Below are 23,644 nucleotides of genomic sequence, written 5' to 3'. Positions count from 1 at the left end.
TACCGTCTGAGCCACCAGGGAAGTCAAGGAAGAGATCCTCACAATTAATTTCTTTACTACTGCTATCAAGGAAGATGATCAAATAGCCTTAAGCAAATGAGAGAACAAGTTTATAGCAATGAAAAGACTAAAGAATAATAAAGCAGATTAGAAATGTATTCTATAAACTACCCATCCACTTTGTTTTTAACTTTCATGTCTTTCCCACAGGAAAAAAATAAACAAAAATAAATAAATATAGTACTTTTTATAAAGTACAGAAGGATCTAACTGCACACTTGTGGTTTTATTGGTTTTCCTAGAATTTACTACAATGCCAGAAATTAATTTATAAATAATGGCAAGCATGGGATTGCAACCAGCATCATGTGAAGAAAAGGAAACACCTCAAGAATGTTCTAATTGGCAAGAAAAATACTCATCTGCAGCTGGAACAGCCAAAAGAGAAGGGCAAATTTCACATACCAGACTTGGAAAGCATTATCAGTTTTCAGAATCTAAAACAATGTAATATTGTCTTTCCACTTTTTTGTTTTTCTTTTCTCTTCTCCTAAGCTCACTCTCCTAAAGGAATCTCACTGAAGCAGGATTATTCATCTTATCAGAGGACCCATGATGCCACTTTCTTCCATCTTGCTTTGGTCATCCTCTACTTTTTAAAAGAAGGGTCCTGTGTCATTTCTATTTTACAGCTATCCTGACAAACATGACTACAGAAAATTATCATAAAAAAAGATTCACTATATTAAGATTATATTTCAAAGTTCTTTGGTCTAGTACTAATGGTAAGCAGCTTTTCAAATATATAACAAGGGCCTCTTTGACTTTTTAGGTGTGGTATCTACTATGCTCATGCATGTGCAAGCTGAGGAAGAGCACAGATTATGTGCTGTTATTTATGTCTCAGGGGGTTGCACCCCTCTCACCCAAGTGTACTCCATGTGGGCACAGCTTCATTTTTAGGAAACACTACTCTACCCCAGGTATCTTAGAACAGTCTCAACTCTGGGCCTGTGAAGCTCAAGCAAGGAAGAATCTAGCTATTAAAATAGAAAAAGACTCAACATTAGGGGGCCAGTATATAAATGGTGAAACATCAATTCCATTCAGCTACTTAAAAACATTCTTCCAAAGAATATTAATGATGTGGGAAAATGCCAACAATAAAACTTTTTTTAAAGAATAAGAAAAAATACACTCAAACGTTAATAGAAACATTCCATCTCTAGATGATAAGATTATGAGTATTTTTTTCTTCTTTATGTTTTTTCTACTTTTCCCATGTTTTCTACAATGAATATATATTACTTCATAATCAGAAAAAAACAACTAAGGCTAAATATTGAATAGCACAAAAAAAACCTTGAGAAAAACATCTATAAAATGCTAGACCAGAGCTAGCGGGACCAAGTAGGTCATTATTACAAAAATCAGAGCCCCAGATTTCCCTCCACACTCATAAATGTTTGTCATCATCACCTCATTATATATATTTACATCCCCCACAACACTGAAACCTCCTAATTATCAAAGCCACATCTCAATTTCCTTATCATCCCCAAAATGCTTAGTATAGTACTTTGTATAAAACAGGTGTTCATGACCATTCCATGTTCGATGCATGAGACAAATGCTCAGGGCTGGGGCAATGGGATGACCCAGAGGGATGGGATGGGGAGGGAGGTGGAAGGCGGGTTCAGGATGGGGAATACATGTAAACCCACGGCTGATTCATGTCAATGTATGGCAAAAACTACTACAATATTGTAAAGTAATTAGCCCCCAACTAAAATAAATAAATTTATTAAAAAAAAAGAAGAAGAAAAAAAAGAAACTCCAATACTTTGGCCACCTGATTAAAAAAAAAAAAAAAGCCATTAAAAAAAATACATTTGAATCGGTTCTACTGAGATGGATGAAACTGGAGCCCATTATACAGAGTGAAGTAAGCCAGAAAGAAAAACAACAATACAGTATACTAATGCATATATATGGAATTTGAAAGATGGTAACGATAACCCTATATGCGAGACAGAATAAGAGACACAGATGCATAGAACAATTTTATGGACTCTGAGGGAGAAGGTGAGGGTGGGACGTTCTGGGAGAATAGCATTGAAACATGTATATTATCATATGTGAAACAGAACACCATTCCATGTTTGATGCATGAGACAAGGGCTCAGGGCCGGGGCAATGGGATGACCCAGAGGGATGGGATGGGGAGGGAGGTGGGTGGGGTGTCCAGGAAGGGGAACACATGTAAACCCATGGCTGATTCATGTCAATGTATGGCAAAAACTATTACAATATTGTAAAGTAATTAGCCCCCAACTAAAATAAATAAATTTATAAAAGTAAATAAATAAATAAATAAATAAATAAAATTAAAAAATTAAAAAAAAAAAACAGGTGTTCATGAAATGTAGTGTGAACTGCTTTATGAGAGCATGATGGTTACAGGATCAGTGTGTTTAGGCAAAGGCCAGCAGATGACAGGAAGAACTGAGGACCCAGACCCTTGAAACTTCAAGTAAGTATCTGAAGTAAGAAAAACTGATGAAAGAGTCGAATGTCCAGGAAGTCAGACAGAGCTTACTTGGTAGTAAGGGTGGGTTAAAACAAGCATCTAGGAAGTCACCTGAATCAACAGCCCTAAAAGCAAAGACAGCAAAGCATTGCTGAGTCTGTTTCAGCTTTCTTCTAAGCAGGGTAGCCCTAGGATCAAGTGTGCTGTTGGCTACCCAGAGTTGCCCCTTGCATACACCAAGTCCAGATGGTTTGAATGAAAAACAATTTGGCCACAGAAATTTAGTTAACTGAACAATCTACAGCAGCAATAGAGAATTCATTGAAACAACCTAGTCCCACAGTAGAATATCTTTTAAAATGTCATTTATTGTTGTTTTCCACATTTCAAAAACAATGCATTCTCATTAGAGAAACATCTTGGATGACTAATCTAATCATGTTAAACAAATCTAACATGTCCAAAACCAAGCTCCTGATGATGCTTCCCAAACCCCATCAGCCTGCAGATCTCCCCATCTCAATTAATGCACTTCCATCCTCACAGTTGCCATGGCCAAAACCCTGGATTCACTCATGATTATACTTTCTTTATCTCATATCCCATACACACATAGCATGCTCCCCGGCAGGCCTTTTGCACTTGCTGGTCCTTGGGCTAGCATACATTTTCCCCAGAAATCCTCCTGGCTCACACCCTCATCTCCTCTAGGTTTTTACTCAAAATTTACCTCCACAGTCAGACCTTCCCTGATGCCTTTCTTTAAAATTGAGACCCTTCCCCAACACTCTCTCCCTCTTCCCTGATTCACTTTTCTCCATAGTACTTTTCACCATTGAACCTATTACTTGTTTTACTTAATTTATTTGGCTTCTCTTTCTCCCAACTGATATGTACCTTCAGGAGTGCAAGTTCTTTCTTTACTGCTTTCTCCCCAATGGAGAGAATATGGCTGATGTTTAGTAGGGCCTTAATAAAATTGGTTGAATGGATTAAAAAATCACGAATAAGCAAAATAATTCCACCCAGGCAAACAGTATTCAAACCTTGATGTATGGTTTTTCAAATATTTTTCTATAAATTACTGTTATTGTATAAATATAGGATCATAGCATATATATATTATATATATAAAATGTTTTAACTTGTGCGTTTATTTTATCACCACAGAATTGTTGGATATTCTGAATATTTCAACTAAATTCTATCATCTCAACTTTCTACTTCAGTAAACATCAAAGAATAAGAAGAATGGACTTGAAATGAATTTGAAAAGTAATAGCAAATATACAGGGAGAAATTAAAAAGTTAAATTTTAAATAAGCAAAAATCTTTAAAGATGAATAAAGAGTGCAGAGTAGCCACAATCATGGACCAAAATTATCAAAGAATAATATCTGAAGAATATTTATTTTATGTTTTTTCTTTTACCAAATGGTTATGTGGATCAATTTATTTTTTACTAAATTATTTTCAGTCTAATAACCTGGAGCTTGTGTTGGCAGAAGTTAATAGACACATAGGAAGAACCAAAGCTCTCAGGAGCATTCTGATTCTGGCAGAAGCAGAAGCAGAGGGTTCAGAACCATGAGAAGATCATCGTAAATGTCCTCCTTGGAAGACTTCAGGTCCTCAGACCACAGAAATTACCCAACACTTTAATTTCATCATCCATCACATTAAGACAGAAATGTCCCTCACCTCTCTACTACTCAAGGGTGGGTAATTAAAGACGAGTCATACCTCTCTGAGATTTTCAAAGAATAGTCTTGGCAGTGCTCAGTGGGTTTTTCCAGGGTCAAAAGCCAATGGGATAGATTTTTGGAGTCCAGTGACCCTCATCTCTTTTTCCTTGTAGAGTATGGAGGTTCACAGGGGGGCACTAAGAGGATCATAGTTTTTGTTCCACATCCACCACCCTTGTTGGCCACTTTGGTTCCTTGAACTCTGTATTCATCTGAGAACCATTTAGTTGGTAGAAATTTTGAGAGTTTAGACTGACTTCTCAATACCTAAATAAAGTGAATGATGCGACTTTTCTTAAAAGATGGAAACCAGACCCTCTGTTTTGTATTATCAATTCAACTACTGAATTGAGGTGTCCCCAGCAACAGTTTAGGGCCTTAAACACTTCCAAAAGGGGATTTCCAGGAGGGAACACTGAGTAGGCCCCTACAGAGGATTCAGTCTTCACATAAAGGGAGGAGAGAGACAGTCATCCTTCAGCAGTTCGACTTGAGGCCCATCTTGAAGAGAGATGAAAAGATGAAGAAAATCACATTCTGAACCTACCATGTGACATGCCTTATGTTGATGCTTTCACATATGTTATCTTAGTTAATCTTCACAACCACTACATTAATAATAACTACCTGTGATGTGGGTGTCATTATACCAGTTTTACACGTGAAGAAAATGTGGCTCAAAGAAACTGTATAATTTCTAAGAAGCAATGTCAAAATTTGGAATCTTCTTAAAACTTCTAACTCCTAAATCATTACTCTGATCTAGCCCTTCCATCATGCTGTATTTTTTTCTTCAAATGTAAATGGAGGACTTCCCTGGTGGTTCAGTGGTTAAGAACCCACCTGCCAGTGCTTGGGACATAGGTTCTAGCCCAGGTCTGGGAAGATTCTACATACTGTGGGGCAACTAAGACCATGTGTCACAACTACTAAAGCCTGCATACCCTACAGCCTGTGCTCCACAACAAGAGAAGCCACCACAATGAGAAGTCCATGCATCACAACTAGAGAGTAGTCCCCAATCAGCTAGAATAAGCCTGCACTTAGCAACAAAGATGTAGCACTGTCAAAAATAAATAAATAATTTTTTTTAATGTAAATGGAATAGTGGTGTCTAGAGTTGAGGAAGATGGGAGGGATGAGATATGACTCCTAAAGAGTATGGAACTTTTGCGGAGGGATGAAATATGACTCCTAAAGAGTATGGAACTTTTGGGGGGTGATGAAAATGTTCTAAAATTGACTGTGGTGATGTTTACCCAACTGTAGGAACATACTAAAATCCATTGAATTATATACTTTAAGTGACTGAATTGCATATGGTTTCTGAATTATTTTATAATAAAGATGCTACCAAAAATAACATTTAATGGAAGACTTTCCCCACCAGTGAAGCCACAAAAACCTCTCAGTTTCCCATAATCAACATATCCTGAGGTTCAAAAGCTGTGCTCTATATCTCTTTGTAATGTTATATAGTAGACAGTAAATAAATGGCTTTTAATAGTATTGATAAAGCAGGTCCAAATTTTCCCACTCCAGTCAATGGGGGAAATGCCCAGTTAAAGGCAGCTAAATGGAGGTCAAAACCATAATCCCAAGTAAAAATAAGACAGCAAAGTTTCTCTAGCATAGTCTTTCTCCCAGTTCAAGAATCTGTCCATCTCTTCACGTTTCTTTCTCTTCCATCATCCCCACATGATCTTGCGGTTACACAAATTCAGATTCAAAACTAGAAATTAACTGAAAAGTTTACAGCATTCTCCTCATCCTATGATGTCATCCTTTTGCCGTGAATCATCAATTTAATAACAACTTTTCAATAAAAGTGGAAAATCACATAAAGCACATACATTGTACACTAATTCAGCACTTCAGAAACGTTCAAATGTGGGAGAAAATGCATCTTAGAATCAAAGAAATGAAGTAATTTCCATGAAAGTGATAATCTAGTTAAAGCAAGATTTTTCCACATTTGAAGAAAACCAAAATGCTTTGTTTAAAATCAAAGAGACAATGATTTTTTTTAATAACAAAAATATAGGCCTGAGATGACAGAAAAAAAAAAGTGGTATTTATTGTTAGGGTGGAGGGTGGCTTCTTAGAACTTATCAGATGCTCAAGGCCATGCTCTACCAATTCATTTTGACTAGGATGAACTTTCATTCTATTTTGCAAGGGTAACAGAGGAAGTGGAAAAGTGTGTGGCTTTGGGCATCCTTGCTGAAATCTACATGTTCTCAAAGGCCTGGAGAAGTATGCATGATTGCTGGGACAACTTGGCTATTACCAGCATGCTGCAGAACTTTCAACAAAGGACTGGAGTTTGGAGCACACAAGCCCTGAAGCATACCTGTCCTTGCATAGTTCAGTCAAGTGGCTCAGCAGTAAAGAATCTATCTGCAATGCAGGAGACCCAGGTTTGATTCCTGGGTTGGGAAGATTCTCAAGAGAAGAAAATGGCAACCCACTCCAGTATTCTTGACTGGAGAATCCCATGGACAGAGGAGCCTGGCAGGCTACAGTCCATGGGGTTGCAAAGAGTCAGACACAACTGAGCAACTAACACGTTCATGTTAAAAAAAAAAAAAAAAGACAGTTTAAGAAAATGAACCAAATCCTACCTACAAATCAAAGCTTTGGCTCTGTAGTATTGGTCAGTCCATTGCAAAGGTGACTTAGGTTGGAGGCAGTAAGGAAATTCTAGCATCTCTGCCCCTGGCTTAATCATGGAAAGAATTTGCCTAGCCTAGCATCTCTTGATTCCTTTCCGCCTAAAGAAATAAGACCTAGGAGCCTCAATATCATCTAAGCAAACGGATTAAACAGGGTAGAGTATGAGACTGTTCTGCTACTCCTGCTAACAACTTGATTTCTTGAATTTTGGACAACCTATGCCCCAGCTACTCCATCTCCTACTAGATTCACACCTGCCCAAACCTCAGGTATTTGCTTAGTGGGAAACCCAGGACAACTCAAAAAACATCCATATATACACATAATAAATTTCTCTTCTTGACAAAGAAAACACAAAATTCCAAACAAATGGTGATAATATAAGAAGAGATTTTCAATAGTGAGTTCTGTGAAGGCAGAAACTACCATATTTGCTGGCACAGGAGTTGCAGAGATATTCTGAATATTTTGTATAGAGATTTTTCAAGGTAAAATCTTTTAATCATATTATTAATATCACAGAAGAGTTAAAAGTGACTCTAAATTGTACTTACAGAGGATAATACTGCTTTGTTTAATAAATATAGCATATTATATACTAGAATCCAGTAGGAAAGTACATATTCTGGGTTTGAAGCAATATGCTGTTAACTTCGAGAAATTATAATTCAAGTGGCTAGAAAATTTACATTAGTATCACTGAACATGGGCATATAGCAGGGTTATATTTTAAAAAAGATCCTCATTTTCATCCATTTGAGACTGGTAGTTGACCAAACAATTTTTTTTAAGTCAGTTAATCAGGAAGCAACAGTTAGAACTGGACATGCAACAACAGCCTGGTTACAAATAGGAAAAGGAGTACGTCAAGGCTGTATATTGTCACCCTGCTTATTTAACTTATATGCAGAGTACATCATGAGAACCGCTGGGCTGGAAGAAGCACAAGCTGGAATCAAGATTGCCAGGAGAAATATCAATAACCTCAGAAACGCAGATGACACCATCCTTATGGCAGAAAGTGAAGAGGAACTAAAAACCCTCTTGATGAAAGTGAAAGAGGAGAGTGAAAAAGTTGGCTTAAAGCTCAACATTCATAAAACTAAGATCATGGCATCTGGTCCCATCGCTTCATGGCAAATAGATGGGGAAACCGTGGAAACAGTGACAGACTTTATTTTTTTTGGACTGCAAAATCACTGCAGATGGTGATTGCAGCCATGAAATTAAAAGATGCTTACTCCTTGGAAGGAAAGTTATGACCAACCTAGATAGCATATTTAAAAGCAGAGACATTACTTTGCCAACAAAGGTCCATCTAATCAAAGCTATATGGTTTTTCCAGTGGTCATGTATGGATGTGAGAGCTGGATTATAAAGAAAGCTGAGCGCTGAATAATCGATGCTTTTGAACTGTGGTGTTGGAGAAGACTCTTAAGAGTCCCTTGGACTGTAAGGAGATCCAACCAGTCCATCTTAAAGGAGATCAGTCCTGAGTGTTCATTAGAAGGACTGATGTTAAAGCTGAAACTCCAATACTTTGGCCACCTGATGCAAAGAGCTGACTCATTGGAAAAGACCCTGATGCTGGGCAGGATTGAGGGCAGGAGGAGAAGGGGACAACAGAGGATAAGATGGCTGGCTGGCATCACCGACTTGATGGACATGAGTTTGGGTAAACTCCGGGAGTTGGTGATGGACAGGGAGGCCTGGCGTGCTGTGATTCATGGGGTTGCAAAGAGTCGGACACAACTGAGCAACTGAACTGAACTGAATGATAAATAACTGCAAATAATAGTATTTAGATAACAATTTTTTAACTTTGCACATATAAATGTACATTATTCATTCATTCATATATTCTCATTCATTGAGAATAGGCCTGTTGGTTGAAATTGGTCATTTTCTTTTTTTGCATAAACTAAACTCATAATGTGATGTCTCCAATTTCCAGTTTAGATTTCCTTAAAGAGTGATGAGAGCTTGAAGACATTTACAAAGAATCCTTCTTGGTTTTTACAACATTGCTACACCAATCTTTTGCAGTTATTTCTTTTATTCCAAATTCGACAGCAATATACATAGTTTTAAAGATCACCTTAATGAGCCTTTACAAAGTATCTAAACTTACCCTCACGTACACATTAACTTTGCACATATATCTCACTGAATTTCTCACTAGCAAACATGGATAATTTCTCCACATTTCATGAAACAATGCATGGAAAAAGAAAGGGCAGTTATAGGTCAATTGAATCTCAATAAAACTAAAAAAAACTGACAGACAAGAGATTACACAAGCATACAAACTGTACCTTTTCAGCCCTTCTTTAGATAAAGTAGAAAATACAATTGAAATGAAATGTGTGGCTTCCAAAGAAGCTAACAGAAAGGCAAGTGTGGACTTATTTGTTAAAATATACATGAGAATGTGAAGTAAAAGAACATATAATAAATGTAGCAGGTGGAAAAAAAAACAGAGCAGGGTGCTCAGAAACATAAGATCTCATTCAAGTGCCCGTGCCACCTCTTTCTAGTAGTGTGACCTTGAACAACTCAATGCAGCTTTCTGGAACTTGGGTTTTCTCTCAATAGAAGAGGTGGTCTAAGATCTGTAACTTTCAAACTATAATCCTAAGAGTTTTGTGTACTTGCTCCCAGCTGACAAATGCTCTGTCCTAACAGAGGAATGAATGGGAGGCACACATGCACCCACATTCACGTACACAGCCACTCAAGGTTATCTGCTTTACATATCAGGCTTCCAGGTAAGATCCTCTTTGTTTTCTGACCTAAAAAAAAAAAAAAAGGAAACAACTGGGAATTCAGGCAGTCTCTAAATTTCTCTGATTCTTCCTTCCATACAACCATTTGTGCTGCTGCTGCTACTGCTGCTAAGTCACCTCAGTTGTGTCCGACTCTGTGCGACCCCATAGATGGCAGCCCAGCAGGCTCCGCCGTCCCAGGGATTCTCCAGGCAAGAACACTGGAGTGGGTTGCCATTTCCTTCTCCAATGCATGAAAGTGAAAAGTGAAAGTGAAGTCGTTCAGTCGTGTCCGACTCTTAGCGACCCCATGGACTGCAGCCTACCAGGCTCCTCCATTCATGGGATTTTCCAGGCAAAAGTACTGGAGCTAAAGGCATCCAAAAATATGAGTTGTTGATGGTGTCTATTGTGAACATTGCAACACTGAACACTTAGCTATCAAGAGCTGCTGGAATTAAGCCCCTCTCTACATGCCAGATCCCTCACAACTCTGCACATGTTTAAGATTTAAAACGTGCAGCCTAATTAGCAGAGAGAGAAAAAAATAATAAAACCTCGCTGCTTGACATTGGTTTTGCCTTCCAATTGTACTCCCATTTGCAAATTTTACCATTGGATTCTTTTCCTGATGTATTTGACATTTTATTTCACTGCTAAGATTAAGCTCAAGGAAAAAGAGAGAGGAGGAAAGAGAAGGAAAAAAGAAAGAACCAAACAAGCAGCCAAGCAGGAGAACAGAGGAGAATAGCCTGATAAAGATCACCGGAAGATTGTTGCCTCTGAAAAGTTCAGGAGCCTTGTAATAAATAACCCTGCATAAACCCAAAGAGATTTGAAATGTTTAACTAGTTATTAAATGTGAGCAAATACACATACACACCACAGCCGAATATGCTTTAGCTTCATATCCTGAACACTATAAAAATGTCCTATTTATTGTGTTCTCAACAGTTTAACAGCTTGAATAGATTATATTCCTTAGAGGCAGCTACAATGCAAGGTTCAAGCTCCTAAAGTTCAGTTCGGTTTAGGGCATTAAAAAAAAAATTCCCATAGGAAGAATTAATTTCTTTGAAGGAAAAAAAAAACAGGAGTGAGAATTTCTTCAATTAATCCATGTTTTGGACAGAGACAATGGAAATTCTCAGTCTCATAGGTGACTTTTGCAGAAAGGCTCAAACCAGAGTTCTCCCAGGAGGCCACATCCAGGTCTGTTAGAAGTGTATAAGCATGAAAATATGTAGTACATTTGCATATTCATTGCTCAAAGTTTACATAAACTGACTATGTCTGTACAGTTGATTCTCAGGCACTTTTCAAGTTGACATTTTATACCTGCTACCTTCAAGTTAGTCAATTAGAAAGTTCACTCATCTATATTTCTTCTCACTCAGCTAATACTACTGTATTGGGTCCCCAGAGAGGAGGCACATTACTTAATTCACAGAATCAGAGGCAAGATTATGAGATGGGAGAGTTGAAAGGGTTTTATTCTCTACCTCTCTGACATACAGAATTAGGGACGGAAAGGCAAGGTCATCTGAAATTTTCCTATGGCCCCTCAGAGCTGATAAACCACAATTTGGAAAGCATTAACCTAAAAGGGGGAAATATACAGAGTGAATTAGAGTGTGGGCTTTTGAGTCAAATAGTAGTGGGTCCTTATTCCATCTCTGCTTCCAGCTAACAGAAATCTGGCAAGATTTCAGACACTTTATTTTCCAACCTGTAAAATGGGAATTATGCTGAAGACTGTTTCATAGAGATGTGCAAATTAAAGGATGAAGGCCTAGACTTAGTTCATTATTGCTTTAGAATCATTACTTCTATCCTTTGCTGATGATTTTGATGTTTAATAGCATCAGAGGGGTCCTTACAGATAGAGAATTTCTCTTACTTAGTAAAATTTCATAATCAAACTTTTCATGTTCCACTTTAGCACAAGAACTAAGATTATCTATGGAAAAGAATTCATATGTTCTAAAAAAAAATTTTGCAAACTAAGGTTATATGTTATTAATCCAGTTGCCAATCACCAGAGCCCCCTCCCCATCATCCTTCACCAGTGAACTAAGGTCACCATGCTGTTCTGTACTACTGATATCTTTGGGCTCCAAAATCACTGCAGATGGTGATTGCAGCCATAAAATTAAAAGACGCTTACTCCTTGGAAGGAAAGTTATGACCAACCTAGACAGCATATTAAAAAGCAGAGACATTACTTTGCCAACAAACGTCCATCTAGTCAAAGCTATGGTTTTTCCAGTAGTCATGTATGGATGTGAGAGTTGGACTGTGAAGAAAGCTGAGCCCCGAAGAATTGATGCTTTTGAACTGTGGTGTTGGAGAAGACTCTTAAGAGTCCCTTGGACTGCAAGGAGATCCAACCAGTCCATCCTAAAGAGTCCTGGGTGTTCATTGGAAGGACTGATGTTGAAGCTGAAACTCCAATACTTTGGCCACCTGATGCGAAGAGCTGACTCATTGGAAAAGACCCTGATGCTTTTGGGAAAGATTGAGGGCAGGATGAGAAGGGAACGACAGAGGATGAGATGGTTGGATGGCATCACTGACTCAATGCACATGAGTTTGGGTGGACTCCGGGAGCTGGTGATGGACAGGGAGGCCTGGAGTGCAGCAGCTCACGGGGTTGCAAAGAGTCGGACACGACTGAGCGACTGAACTGAGCTGAACTGAGTCTCTCTATACTTTTCATGGTTACTACCCTTTTCCATATGCACTTAAAAAGACAAAAAAGAACCACATAAGTCTAAGCCATTTCAGGGACAAGGGTACAGTTAGGCATTATTTTCCCCTTCTCAGCTCTTCCATGTAAAGAGATAGGATAAAGATTCTAAAATTCAGCAGAGAAGAGGAAAGAGGATGTTAGACCCAGCCCTTGACTGATTTTAATTCGAGCCATTTCAGTATGGTTATTTCTCGGAGCCATTGAGGGCTAATGGTGCAATTTGATTTTGCCTAGCTGAACTTCCCATGACAAATGATATTGGCTCATCATTTATGGTCGTGACTGAGTGCCAATATTTTTCTTCCTCCAAAGCTTGTGTAGGACAGCATGGAGCGCTTATGCTCCTTAGAACATTTGTTTCCAATTTTACAAACATTGTGAATGTGGTTATTTTTGTAGCTCTGTTAGGAAAATGCATGGCATTTGGTTTTCTTGTTGCAGTTAATTACAAATCATTAGGATTCCAATGCCCACAACAAAGGCCTTGGACCTTGAAGCTCAATCACTGGTGATTGCAATGGTCCTACCCACAGCCCTCCAACTCTTGCTTAATCTCTCCATTTCTCATTATGGAGAAGGAGGGAGGAGGGGGCATTATTTTAAGATGTTTGTATTGGCTTCTAAATGTGAAGCTTTGGTTCCAAGGTCTTCTTTTTTCCCAGAGCAAGATAAACTTCTTCGGGTTGTAAATCATGGGAGTTTTGCATCACTTGACAGAGTCCATGTTTGAAAGTCATTCCTATCTCTTCTCTGATGACTTAGGAAGCAGAGAGAGTTGCCCACGCATCATGAAAAGGACCCTTTCAGTAGCACTGGGCTTATGCCCAGATCTGTTGCTTTAGGAAGATAAATTATTTCTATTTTCATCCCCTCTCCACCTCAACCTCCCAATTACAAAAAAAGCATTGTGACCTAACTTGTAACTTTAGGACAAACCACTGGCAAAACTGAGAGACCAAAGATAGAGGGCCCTTCCTCCACCTCTGAACTGACCCTTCTTCCTGCCCACAGCCAGACATTCACATCCTTGGGCTGCCCTCAGACCCTGCTGTAATTATTCATCTTATCCTCACTCCCCAGGGCAGCACCCGTAGTTCCAAGTTTTTCTCATTAAAATTTCTCCATCCTAAATATCATTTTCCCACAGAGTTCTGTTTCTTGCTAGAGAGCAAATGAGTAATCTAATTTTAAACAAACAAACAAACAAACCAAAAAAAAACCCTGCACTCATATATCAATAGGTGCCAACTGGATAATGAAGTGAGGAATAGACTTGTTTTCTCCTTTTATAACTTCCAAACTTTTCTTCATTCATGGTCCTTTGACTGAATCAGAGTGGGCAACTGACACTCTGCCTTGTTCACCTCTATCTCCAGTGCCTGGAACAGCCCTTGGTACCCAGTGCACTTCAAGAACAATTTGATAAATAAATAAAGGCTCATCCTACTTCTCCTTCCTTCCCCTGTCCCTGGCTGACCTGGAGGGAGGCCTTTGGAGCAGAACTTCCCCACCATGAACCCAGTGAAATATATTCAGAGAGTACCAAGAAGGTTGACCCTGAAAACCACTTAGTCCCAACTCAGCATTTCTATATAAGGAAACTGAGGCCCAGAGAATGGAAGTTTCCTGCCCAAGGTCACACAGCCTATAAGGCAGCTGTCTGCAGGTGTCCCACAGCAGCCTGATGTACCAGCACCAAAAGCATCTGCTGCAGAGGATAAAAAAGTGATCAAAAACCACCACTACTCCAAAACATGAGTGACTTACTCTTGAGAAAGCTCCATGCAGAGTTGGGCATGGAGTTTTACAGGCACAAAGAAATCACATAAAATACAGTAGGACACTGCCCCCTTCTTTAAATAGTAACTTTATTCCTAGAGGGCTCTCTCTCCTGCTCATTCTTCAGGTCTCAGCTTTAAAAAAAAAAATGTTTTAGAGAGGCCTTTCCTGACCTGCTCCTGTGCCCTTTCCCTTGGTGATGCTCTTGCTTACAAACATGTATTCCATGTCCATCTTCCCTATAGACTCTTTTTTTTTAACTTTTTATTTTGTATTGAGGTACGTGGTTCAGTCGCTAAGTCATGTCCAACTCTTTGCAACCCCATGGACTGTAGCATTTCAGGCTCTTCTGTCCTCCACCATCTCCTGGAATTTGCTCAAATTCATGTCCATTGAGTCTTTTATTGTATCTCTTCTTCTGCTGCCCTCTTCTCCTTTTGCCTGCAATCTTTCCCAGAATCGAGGTCTTTTCCAATGAGTCAGTTCTTCACATCAGGTGGCCAAAGTATTAGAGCTACAGCTTCAGCATCAGTCCTTCCAATGAATATTCAGGACCGATTTCCTTTAAGATTAACTGGTTTGATCTCCTTGCAGTCCAGACAACTCTTAAGAGTCTGCTCCAGCACCACAATTTGAAGCTCCAATTCTTCAGTGCCCAGCCTTCTTTATATCCAACTCTCACATCTGTATAAGACTGCTAGAAAAATCATAGCTTTGACTAGACGGACCTTTGTTGGCAAAGTGATATCTCTGCTTTTTAACACACTGTCTAGGTTTGTCATAACTTTCTTTCCAAGAAGCAAGCATCTTTTAATTTCATGGCTGAAGTCACCATCCTCAGTGATATTAGAGTCCAAGAAAAGAAAATCTGTCACTACTTCTAATTTTTCCTCTTCTATTTGCCATGGAGTGATGGGACTGGATGCTATGATTTTAGTTTTTTGAATGGTGAGTTTCAAACCAGTGTTTTCATTCTCCTCTTTCACCCTCATCAAGAGTCGCTTTAGTTCCTCTTCATTTTCTATGATTAGAGTGGTATCATTTGTATATTTGAGGATACTGACCTTTCTCCCAGCAATCTTGATTGTAGCTTATGATTCATCCAGCCTGGCATCTTGCATGATGTATTCTGCACATAAGTTAAATAAGCAGGATGACAATATACAGCCTTGCCATACTCTTTTCTTAATTTGGAACCAGTCAGTTGTTTCATGTCCAACTGTAACTATTGCTTCTTGACCTACATACAGGTTTATCAAGAGACAGGTAACGTGGTCTGGTACTCCCATCTCTTTAAGAATTTTTCACAGTGTGTTGCAAGCCACACAGTCAAAGGCTTTAGCGTAGTCAATGAAGCAGTGTTTTTTATTGAATTCCCTTGCTTTCTCCATGATCCAATGAATGTTGGCAACTTCATCTCTGGTTCCTCTGCCTCTTCAAAAACCAACTTGTACATCTGAAAGTTTTCAGTACATGTATTGCTGAAGCTTTCTAGCTTGAAGGATTTTAAGCATTATCTTGCTAGCTTGTGAAATGAGTAGAATTGTATGGTAGTTTGAACATTGTTTGGCATTGCCATTCTTTGGGATTGGAATAAAAACTGACCTTTTCCAGTCCTATGACCACTGCAGAGTTTTCCAAATTTGCTGACATATTGAGTGCAGCACTCTAAGAGCATCATCATTTAGGATTTTAAATAGCTCAGCTGGAATTCTATCACTTCTACTAGCTTTGTTCATAGTAATGTTTCCTAAGGCCCACCTGACCTCACACTCCAGGATGTCTGGCTCTAAGTAAGTGATCATACCATCATGATTATCTAGACCCATAGTAAAAAGTGGTCCACTGAAGGAGGAAATGGCAAACCACTCCAGTATTCTTGCCAGGAGGACCCCGTGAATAGTACAAAAAGGAAAAAAGATATGACACCAGAAGATGAGCCCCTCAAGTCAGAAAGTATCTAGTTTGCTACTGGCGAAGAGTGGAGCGCAATTACTAATAGCTCCAGAAAGAATGAAGAGGCTGGGCCAAAGCAAAAACAACCACCTGTTGCAGATGTGACTGATGATGGAAGTAAAATCTGATGCTGTAAATAGCAATATTGCATAGGAACTCTGACTGTGAGGTCCATGAATCAAGGTAAATTGGAAGTGGTCAAATAGGAGATGGCAGAGTAAACATCGTCATCTTATGAATCACTGAACTAAAATGGACAGGAATGGGTGAATTTAATTCAGATGACCATTATATCTCTTACTGTGGGCAAGAATCCCTTAGAAGAAACGGAGTAGTCCTCATAGTCAACAAAAAGAATCTGAAATGCAGTACCTGTTGCAACCTCAAAAATGACAATATGATCTCGGTTTGTTTCCAAGAAAAACCATCCAACATCACAGTAATCCAAGTCTATGCCTCAACCACTGATGCCGAAGAAGCTTAAGTTTGAAGACCTAAAACATTTTCTAGAACTAACACCAAGAAAAGATGTCCTTTTCATCATAGGGGACTGGAATCCAAAAGTAGGAAGTCAAGAGATACCCGGAATAACAGGCAAGTTTGATTTTAGAGTACAAAATGAAGCCAAGCAAAGGCTAAAGGAGTTTTGTCAAGAGAATACACTGGTCATAGCAAGCACCCTTCTCCAACAACCTGAGAGATGACCCTATACATGGACATCACCAGATGGTCAATATCCAGATCAAACTGATTATGTTCATTGCACCCAGAGATGAAGAAGCTCTATACAGTCAGCAAAAACGAGACCTGGAGTTGACTGTGGCTCAGGTCATCAGTTCCTTGTTGCAAAATTCAGGCTTAAGTTGAAGAAAGTAGAGAAAACCACTAGGCCACCTTGGTATGACCTAAATCAAATCCTTTATGATTATACAGTGGAGGTGATGAATAGGTTCAAGGGATTAGATCTGACAGATAGAGTGCCTGAAGAACTATGCACAGAGGTTCATAACATTGTACAGGAAATAGTGACCAAACCATCCTCAAGAAAAAGAAATGTAAGAAGGCAAAGTGGTTGTCTGAGGAGCCTTTACAAAGAGCTGAGGTAAGAAGGCAAGTGAAAGGCAAAGGAGAAAGGCAAAGATATACCCAACTGAATGCAGAGTTCCAGAGTATAGCAAGGAGAGATAAGGAAGGCCTTCTTAAATGAACAATGCAAATAGAGGAAAACAGTAGAAGGGGAAAGACTAGAGATCTCTTCAAGAAAATTAGAGATATCAAGGGAAATTTCCACGCAAAGATGGACACAACAAAGGAAAAAAACAGCAAGGATCCATAGAAGCAGAAGAGATTAAGAAGAGGTGGCAAAAATACACAGAATTATTGGGGTATAGCCGATTAACAATGTTGTGATGGTTTCAGGTCAACAACAAAAGGACTCAGTCATACATATACAGATATTCATTCTCCTCCAAACTCCTCTCCCATCCAGGCTGCCACATAATATTTAGGAGAGTTCCACGTATACAGAAAATGTCAGTTTTCATTCCAATCCCAAAGAAAGGCAATGCCAAAGAATGTTCAAACTACTGCACAATGGCACTCATCTCACACACTAGCAAAGTAATGCTCAAAATTCTCCAAGCGAGGCTGCAACAGTACATGAAACAAGAACTTCTAGATGTTCAAGCTGGACTTAGAAAAGGCAGAGGAACCAGAGATCAAATTACAAACATCCACTGGATCGTCAAAAAGCAAGAGAGTTCCATAAAAATATCTACTTCTGCTTTATTGACTACGCCAAAAGCCTTTGACTGTGTGGATCACAATAAACTGTGGAAAATTCTTGAAGAGATAGGAATACCAGACCACTTTACCTGCCTCCTGAGAAATCTGTGTGCAGGTCAAGAAGCAACAGTTAGAACCAGACATGGAACAACGGACTGGTTCCAAATAGAGAAAGGAGTATGTCAAGGCTGTATATTGTCACCCTGCTTATTTAACTTATATGCAGAGCACATCATGCTAAATGCCAGGCTGGATGAAGCACAAGCTGGAATCAAGATTTCTGGGAGAAAAATCAATAACTTCAGATATGCAGATAACATCACTCTTATGGCAGAAAGTAAAGAGGAACTGAAGAGACTGTTGATGAAGGTGAAAGAGGGGAGTGAAAAAGTTTGCTTAAAACTCTACATTCAAATGGCACCCCCACTCCAGTACTCTTGCCTGGAAAATCCCATGGACAGAGGAGCCTGGTGGGCTGCAGTCCGTGGGGTCGCTAAGAGTCGGACACAACTGAGCGACTTCACTTTCGCTTTTCCCTTTCATGCATTGGAGAAGGAAATGGCAACCCACTCCAGTGTTCTTGCCTGGAGAATCCCAGGGACGGCGGAGCCTGGTGGGCTGCCGTCTATGGGGTCGCACAGAGTCGGACACGACTGAAGCGACTTAGCAGCAGCAGTAGCAGCTATATTCAAAAAACTAAGATCATGGCATCTGGTCCCATCACTTCATGGCAAATAGATGGGGAAACAATGGAAACAGTGACAGGCTTTATTTTCTTGGGCTCCAAAATCACTGCAGATGGTGACTGCAGCCATGAAATTTAAAAGATTCTTGCTCCTTGGAAAAAAAGCTATGACAAACCTAGACTGTATATTTAAAAGCAGAGACATTCCTTTGCCAACAAAGGTCAAAGCTAGTCAAAGCTATGGTTTTTGCAGTAGTCATGTATAGATGTGAGAACTGGATCATAAAGAAAGCTGAGCACTGAAGAATTGATGCATTTATGAACTGTGGCATTGGAGAAGACTCTTGCGAGCCCCTTGGACTGCAAGAAGATCAAACCAGTCAATCCTAAAGGAAATCAGTCCTGAATATTCATTGCAGGGACTGTGATGCTGAAGCTGAAGCTCCATTACTTTGGCCACATGATAAGAAGGACTGACTCATTAGAAAAGGCCCTGATGCTGGGAAAAATTGAAAGCAGGGGGAGAAGGGGATGACACAGGATGAGATGCTTGGATGGTATCACCAACTCGATGGACATGAGTTTGAGCAAGCTCTGGGAGCTGGTAATGAACAGGAGAGCCTGGCATGCTGCAGTCAGTGGGGTTGCAAATAGTAATGCTACTTGACTGGGTCATATTTGTTTAGTACAAATGGCTTGAGTTAGGCCTCCTGGTTTGTTTTTGCCTGTTTTTACTTGATCAATCTCAGCTTCTTCTCTGGATAGTAGATGAAGCTGTTCCTCAAAGAAGCTTAAGTCAGTAAAAACACAGGTGAAATGATCTCATTCAGTTTCATTGAAGGAAATTTGCTAAAGCTTTTTCCCTCTAACCTCCTTGCTGTTAGGACCTATTTATAAAGCAGAGGGCTACAGCTATAAAAGAATTAGTCAGGTTTCCTCTTTTCTTGAGAGGATAAAAAATTAGCTTCTGAATAGAGTAAGCTATATGATATTTTCACTGCCTATTCTGGGAAGGACAAGTCTATATCACTTAATGACCAGCATTTTCTCTAGATTTTATTTTCTTGGAGCCTTTCACAGCAGCTGGCAACAGCCATAGGGAGAGGACTAGCAGGTTAGCTGCCTCCAGACACAGTGGAGGGAGAAGGAACCACAGAAATGGAGCACAGGACTCACTTTTAGGGAATCATTCTACAATTTTCTGCCAAGGTGTTTTTGGCCAAGACAATAAATGGTAACTGGCTCATAACAACACTATAAAAGAGTGAAGGTAGTTATTGTGAGGATAAAGAAATGCATTATGGGAAGGCAGGAGAATGTGAATAGCCAGGACTCAGAAAAGCAAGAAACAAGGTACCTTTGGGGTTTGACCTCTTAACACACACTATCTGCCTCTCTCTCTTTCTCTTCTTTCTCCATATTCCCCTCTCTAGAAACTAGCTTCTGCATGATTTCTGCTTGAATATACCTACCATGTTTCTCTCTTCATACATTTATATTTTAATTCTAGCTCCTACTGCTAACTGGAAACTTTGTTTCTCAACTCCAAATCTCCAAAAGAGGAATTGGATTTGCCCTGCTTGTTTTACCTGGGACAAACTCCAATAACAAGTCATAGGTTATTGGCAAGCCTGTAACAATGCTCACTTTGACTCTCGTCCAATCAGTGTGGTAGGAATGAGAATGAAGAGTGAGTTCCAAGGCATAAAACATAGACATGCCAATTGAGGAGAGGGCGATGGCAAAATTTCCTAAGAAAGCAGTGTAGATGGTACAAACAACCCAAATATCAACCGCTCTAATCCTCTCTCAACATGGGCAGGCAGCTGGTGTCTAAGGCCAGAAATTTAAGTCTTTTTAAGACAGGTTTATCAGAGTCTCTGCCTCACTGTTCCTGTGAAGGCTGACCACTTCCATCCACCAGCATCTGTGACTCTCTGCCTGGGACTTTGGCGGTCATAGACATACACTCAAAGCAAGCCAGAGGTGCCTGGGAACTGATGGCACCAGAAGCAGCATTCAATCAACGACAAGTTGGAGTCGGTAAATACCCCAGATGCTCTAGTTTTTAGGTCGCACAATCCTGAGGTGCGTTCTACCCTTTCCTAGAGGTCCAGAGTATGACTGAATCACGGCAGCCCACAGAGATAAGCTGCTCAATAACAACACTCTATACTGGCTTCCTTCCTTCCTAGTCTCACTTCTCTACTCTACTCCTGTTCCTCTGAGATTCACACATTCTAGATCAAGGAATGCTTCTTAAAAGCTCAACCTATGAAAAAGGTTTTCCAGGTTTAAGAATTCAAACCAACACTTTCTTCAGATAATGTGATCCCTCTGTGTCATGGTCTCCTTATCCTATTCTATGAATTACCATAAACGCTTAAGAACGGCAAGGCAAAATTCACAAATTTATCGTTTCCTACAGTAAGATGTGTTTGCTCTGTGAATACCATTACACAACTGGTTCACTCTTAGATCTGCTGTACTTGTGGAACAGGTTGTATTCCAGAAATAAAAACAGTAACTTAAGCCAATTTAAGAAATGAACCAGGTGGTCAGTTTCAGAAATATGTCATAGTCATAGTCAGAAAAACTCAGTCAATAACCAAAAAGGTAATTTAAAAACAACACAAGTTCTTCAAATGGACAGGTACACTAGGTCCATACTTTAGAACTAACATCAGCATAATAAAGATAACAATTCTGCCAAGTTAATGTAATAAATTTAATGCAATCCAAATGAAAATTATCAGCAGTATTTTTAACTATTTTATACAGAAAAATAAACAAATAAAACTAGCCAGAAAAAAAATCTCATTAAAAAAAAATAATGAGGGCAAATTAGCCCTCCCAGATATTAAAATGTGATATAAAGGTACATTAATTAAAGCAACATAATACTAGCCCATAAATATACATGAAATATTCCAGCAAGACCAAAAAACATATAGGAAATTAATATATGATAAAGATGCATTATTAAAGAAATGGTGTTCATAGAATGGATAGCCAGTTAGAAAAAAAATTGAATCCATTCCTCTAATCTTAAAATATGTTACAGATGGCAGTGAACATTTAAAGATAAAAACTGAAAACCACAAAATTATTAGGAAGAAATAGAAGAAATTTTTGTACAATCTTGATATGAGAAAGTTTTCTAAGCATAATATATAAGTCAGAGTCATGAAACAGAAGAATGATCAATTTGACTATTTTTAAAATAAAAAATTTAAAAATTTGCACAGCAAAAATTTCTGTAAGCTAAGTAAAATAAATACATTAAAAAATGGGGTGGAAGACTTCCCTGGTGGTGCAGTGGATAAGAATCTGCCTGCCAATGCAGGGGACACAGGTTCGGTCCCTGGCCCAGGAAGATTATACATTCCGCAGAGCAGCTAAGCCCGCGCACCACAACCGCTGAGCCCACACTCTAGAGCACACAAGCTGCAACTACGAGCCTACACGCCACAGCTACTGAAGCCTGTGCACCTAGAACCTTTGCTCCACAACAGGAGAAGCCACCCCAGTGATAAACCTGTGCATGGCAATGAAGAGTAACCGCCTCTCACTATAACTAGAGAAAGCCTGTGCAAAGCAATGAAGATCCAGCACAGCCAAAAATTTAAAAATAAATAAAAATGTTTTTTAAAAAATGGGGAAGAGACTTGCCTGGTGGTCCAGTGGTTAAGAATCTACCTGCCAATGCAGAGGAGATGGATTCTATCCCTGGTGGGAACTAAGATCCAACATGCTGCAGAGCAACAAAGCCTGTGTGCCACAACTACTGAGCCTGCATTCTGGAGCCCGTGAGCCACAGTTATTGAAGCCCATGTGTCCTAGATGCCTGTGCTCCATAACAAGAGAACTCACTACCACTGGAAGCCCTCACACCACAACTAGAGAGTACCTCCTACACACCTCAACTAGAGAAAGGCAACGCACAGCAATGAAGAGCCCATGAGCAGTTAAAAATAATAATACTAATAAAATTAAATTAAAAATTTTAAAATTCTTACATGAGGGAATTTTTGCAATTTGTATCATAAATAGCTTGGTTCCCTAGCATATAAAAAGCCCCTAGAAATTATTATACAAAATTAACAACCCAATATTTGCCAATAGATGTGCAAAAGACAAGTAGATAGTTCACAGAAAAGGAAGTGCAAATATTCTTAAAATATGATTAGTTACAATCATGATTAGTCTAAAAGAAAAACACACTCCTATATGACTCTCTTGTATGACTCTCACACTACTCTACTATACCCACACTTCTAATATCAAATGTGTGGGTTTTCCCAAACATTTGAGTTTGGAAAGCAATTCTTCCACCCCAGTTTAGTGTCTTACAATATGGACTCATTTCTGACACTATCTACCTAGCGTGTGTGTGTGTGTGTGTGCATGCGTGCGCTAGTCACTCAGTTGTGTCCAACTCTTTGCAGCCCCATGGACTGTAGCCCACCAGGCTCCTCTGTCCATGGAATTCTCCAGGCAAGAATACTGGAGTAGGTTGCCTTTCCCTTCTCCAGGGGATCTTCCTGACCCATGGATCTAACCCAGGTCTCCTGCATTGTAGGCAGATTCTTTACCACCTGAGCCACCAGGGAAGTCCTGAGTTAGTGTCAAATTCCACAGGTCAAGGGCTCAGTCTTACAGGACTTCAGACACCACTTCATCATTTCAGATGCTAATGTCACTTGACCACTGGCTGTAAATCAGAGGTTTCCAAGAGTCCCTCCTTCGGTTCTATTAGTTTACTAGAGAAGCTCACAAAATTCAGCGAAATTATTTACTTACTAGATTACCAATCTATTATAAAAAAAAGTATCTAACTCAGGAACAGTCAGATGGAAGATGCACAGGACAAGAAATTGCGAAAGGGATGTAAAGCTTCTATGCAATCCCACCCAGCACCTCCCTGTGTTCACCAATCCAGAAGCTCTCCAGACACCATTTTTTAAATTT

General features: G+C 39.4%; 1 protein-coding gene and 1 long non-coding RNA gene across 28 annotated transcripts in view; both read right to left on the bottom strand.

Annotated features, from left to right (window-relative positions):
* LOC145510122 (uncharacterized) overlaps positions 1-23,644 on the bottom strand; it is an 838,825-nt gene that overhangs the window by 669,433 nt on the left and 145,748 nt on the right. For 5 of the 27 annotated variants that reach the window (XR_014056720.1, XR_014056732.1, XR_014056724.1 and 2 more), the window contains one exon: positions 8,990-9,743. The exons of 21 other annotated variants lie outside the window; for them this stretch is intronic. The gene's annotated coding sequence lies outside the window, so the exon portion shown is untranslated. Of the gene's footprint in view, positions 1-8,853; positions 9,744-23,644 lie in introns of those variants that run through there. One more of the 27 variants, XR_014056710.1, reaches the window with a different exon arrangement.
* Positions 8,854-21,279, bottom strand: LOC145510127 (uncharacterized). The gene is made up of 2 exons (XR_014056738.1): positions 18,652-21,279; positions 8,854-9,871 (listed from the first exon to the last, which is right to left on the bottom strand). It is a non-coding gene; the product is annotated as an uncharacterized LOC145510127 (long non-coding RNA).

Source organism: Giraffa tippelskirchi, chromosome 6, assembly GCF_054371585.1.
Source record: "Giraffa tippelskirchi isolate mGirTip1 chromosome 6, T2T-mGirTip1v1.2.pri, whole genome shotgun sequence".
NCBI lineage: Eukaryota > Metazoa > Chordata > Mammalia > Artiodactyla > Giraffidae > Giraffa > Giraffa tippelskirchi.
This window is presented reverse-complemented; position numbering and strand designations above follow the sequence as displayed.